Source organism: Rhinatrema bivittatum, chromosome 18 (genome assembly GCF_901001135.1).
Source record: "Rhinatrema bivittatum chromosome 18, aRhiBiv1.1, whole genome shotgun sequence".
NCBI classification, from domain to species: domain Eukaryota; kingdom Metazoa; phylum Chordata; class Amphibia; order Gymnophiona; family Rhinatrematidae; genus Rhinatrema; species Rhinatrema bivittatum.
The window spans coordinates 29,252,693-29,256,766 of NC_042632.1; the positions used below are offsets into that span (position 1 = coordinate 29,252,693).

General features: G+C 40.4%; 1 pseudogene; it reads left to right on the plus strand.

Annotated features, from left to right (window-relative positions):
* The first annotated feature begins 237 nt into the window (after positions 1-237).
* On the plus strand, positions 238-2,857 carry LOC115079687 (annotated as a pseudogene).
* The last annotated feature ends 1,217 nt before the right edge of the window (positions 2,858-4,074 follow it).

A 4,074-nucleotide genomic window follows, 5' to 3' on the forward strand; every position in this document is an offset into this window, starting at 1 on the left:
TTGCTACAATATCTCACAAAAAATTACTTTTCACTGAGTGAAGCAATCGCTACAGACTTACATTTCTGTAGCTTTAAGAGCAAAGGAGGCGTGTCCGTCGTGTCGGGAAAGAGTGGGGAAGACTTAAACCAATCAGTTCTAAACAGCGACCGTAGATCTCCTCGGCTCGTTGTCTCCTCCTCCCGCTGTGATGCAGTGAATCACCCACCCTTCCCCTTCAGCCACAGAAGGAGAAGAGCAAATGTACCGACGCAAATCCTTCACTGCCTACCGACGGCTGCTACGGAGGACTGAGTTCTTATAGCATCTCCTGCTCAAGCCCTCGCCTCTTTGGTCTCTTTGAAAGGGACACTGAATCCTTAACGACAAAACAGATCAGGATAAAGATTGAAAGGCAATGGAGTCGCGGAGCTCCCGGAAGACTTGGAAAGGGCAAGTACTGTGTTCCTTTTCCCTCTGTATCTGGGGCTTAGTCTCGGGACAGCTTCGCTATTCCGTAGTGGAAGAGTCGGAGCAGGGGACAGTGGTGGGGAATCTCGCTCAGGATCTGGGGATAAACGTTGCAGCTATTTCTAAACGCAGGCTGCGATTGGGATCCGAAAGCAGCAGACGTTATTTTACTGTTAATGTGGCAAACGGAGCACTGATCGTGAATGAAAAGATAGACAGAGAAAGCCTTTGTGGATCCAGCTCGAGCTGCTTACTGCCTGTGGAGGTAGTTACTGAAAATCCACTGGAGCTATTCCAGTTACAAGTGGAGATACTGGATATAAATGACAATTCTCCCAGTTTTCTCACCACTAAGCGTCAACTAAGAATTGCAGAGTCGGCAATTCCAGGTTCCCGATTCCCTTTAGAAAGTGCTCAAGATCCAGATGTGGGAACCAATGCTGTTAGTTCTTATAAACTGAATGCAACGCCATTCTTTTCCCTCAGTGTGAAAGTCCTTAAAGATGGCAAACTTTTCCCAGAAATAGTTCTGGAAAAACCCGTGGACAGAGAAGAACATGAGCAGCACCAACTAATCCTGACTGCCTTTGATGGAGGCGATCCTACTAGATCTGGAACTGCCCAAATTAATGTAATTGTTCTCGATATCAATGACAATGCACCAGTGTTTGATCATTCAGTCTACAAAGTCAGTTTACTGGAAAATTCCCCTGTAAATACTGCGCTAATTAAACTTAACGCGACCGATATAGATATGGGAGTGAATGGTGAAATTGAATATTCTTTTGACGCTCTCACTTCGGATTCGTTGTTCAAGATTTTCAGTCTGGATACCCACAGCGGTGAGATTCTCGTTAAAGGGCTTGCAGATTTTGAAGAATCCAATTTCTATGAAATCCATGTGCGAGCAAGAGACAAGGGAGTTCCAGAAATGGAAGGACACTGTATTGTTCAGGTGCAAATAGAAGACGTCAACGATAATCATCCAGAGATTCTGTTAACCTCCTTGGAAAAATCAGTTCCAGAAAATACTCCTGTTGGAACTGTAGTTGGACTTTTTAGTATTAGGGATCGAGATTCGGGGAAAAATGGTGAAGTACGCTTGCATATATCACCCAACCTGCCATTTAATTTCAAGTCATCTGGAAACCATTATTCTTTGTTCACATGTGACATTTTAGACAGAGAAAAGGTGTCTCAATATACCATTGAACTAATTGCTACAGATTTGGGATTACCATCGCTATATACAAAGACAACAGTGGTTCTCAATGTTTCAGATATTAATGATAATCCTCCTAGTTTCTCACAGCCTTTCTACAATGCCTACATAAAAGAGAACAACCAGCCGGGTTCTTTACTGTGTACTGTGTCTGCTTCTGATCCTGATATGAACGAGAATTCCCATCTCACTTACTCCATAGCAGAGATTCCGATCCATGATTCTTTTATCTCCTCATTTGTTTACATCAACTCCCATAATGGTAATATATATGCTCAGCGATCATTTGATTATGAGCTCCTTCAAGTTTTGCAAATTCCAGTATGGGTGGAAGATGGTGGTTCTCCGAAACTAAGCTCCAATATCACTATCTATGTCTTTGTGTTGGATCTGAATGATAACTCTCCGGTTATTTTGTATCCGGCAACCTCCAGGGATCTCACAGCGCAACAAAAGATCTCTCAGTCAATTGCTGTAGATTATTTGGTCACCAAAGTCACAGCAGTGGATGCAGACTCTGGACATAACGCCTGGCTCTCTTACAGTCTTCTAGAACCTACAGATCTCTCTTTGTTTCGAGTGGCTCCTTATACAGGAGAAATCAGGACTAACAGAGCCTTCACAGAGACGGACAACTCTCTGCAGAAAATTCTTATCTTAGTCCGGGACAATGGAGATCCAGCTTTATCTACTACAGTTACCATCCTCATGACTTTAGATGGACAAGTTTATGAGGAAAGCCTACAATCTCGGGATTTCATTACAGATTCAAACAAATCTGACATGACCCTGTATTTAATTATCTCCTTGGTGGCGATCAGTGTAATTTCACTTGCTGCTTTCGTCATACTTTCTGTTAAATGCCTCAGGAAAGAGAAAGACAGCTTCAGTTCTTTATGTGACTGTCTGAGTAACGGTAGCTCACAATCCAGACAGTTTATAAAACAACCCACTCCAACGCTGCACATAAATTCGGATGGCACTTTGAAATATATGGAGGTGAGCTTGAGGCCAGCAGACTCTGACACCCATTGCTACCGGGCTTGCTTTCCTCCTGTTTCCGATACAAGTGATTTCACCTTCTTGAAACCTTTGAATTTTCCCCAGGTTAGGGGCATGGTGAATGAGACCGATCCATTTCCATCTCGTGTTTGCGATTTGAGTGAACCCTACCAGGTGAGATAGCATTCTTATTCCCCAAACTATGTTTTAGATATGCTGAGAGTTCTTTTGCCGGCTTTTTCTAAGGTTTAATTCATAATTACTTATATTCAAAAGTTCTGCTGCCACATTGAACAGGAGAAGAAACTGTACATGATATTTTATATGGCTATGTCATTTCTTCCAAGCACAAATTACATCCTAAGAGTCCATATTTCAAAGATTTCTCCCATGTGTCTACTGTCCCAGCCTTGGACCTTAGGGTTGTTGACCACTATAGTAACATCTGGCTCTTGAACTCTGGTTATACAAGCAAATAAAATATTTAGTCATAGGCACTGTGAGAAAAAGATGACTTTCCATATAACATAGACCATGATATAAGATTTTTAAAACCTGGACTGAAAAGTGGAAATCATTATATAATGACGTTTTAATTTATATAAAACAGAAGGTCTCCTTTCTCCCTTTTGTATAAGACAAGAACAGTAAAAAAGATTATCATATCACCTTATGCTGCATGCCTTTGTTTAAAATATGCTATATAGTAAAGTATATATTAAAATAGCTTAATGCTTATTTATTAATATTAATAACATTTGATTTCACTCTTCTAAAAACATCAAAGCATGGTACAATATTTTAAATAATTATTACAATTAAGCCATTATTATTTCCTCCAAATAAACACCCTTCAATCACCTAACCAATCACCTCCCTTCTTTTACAACCAATGCAACCCAAAAATTCCATCTCATATCACCCTCAAATGACATAACTCATATCCAAGTAACCCTTCCTAAAATGTACAATGCTGTAATGATTTCATTTAGAAAGGACACTAAATTTATAAATGTGTGAATAGTCAGTTTTCATTACTGGAAGAGCCCTCCATTACCCTTAGTTTTTGGTTGTTAGACTTAGTTTTTTGTTACTTGCCAGATTCTTATGGCCTGGATTGGCCACTGTTGGAAACCAGATGCTGGCCTTGATGGACCCTTGGTCTGACCCAGTATGGCATGTTAAGTTCTTAATTACAGTATATTTCAGAAATAGACTTTAATTTATAAATGTAAGTTTTCGGTATAGTAACCTTCAGTAGATAATTGTTTGGTTTCTTATAAGAACATAAGAAAATGCCATACTGGGTCAGACCAAGGGTCCATCAAGCCCAGCATCCTGTTTCCAATCTAGGCCATAAGAACCTGGCAAGTACCCAAAACCTAAGTCTATTCCATGTT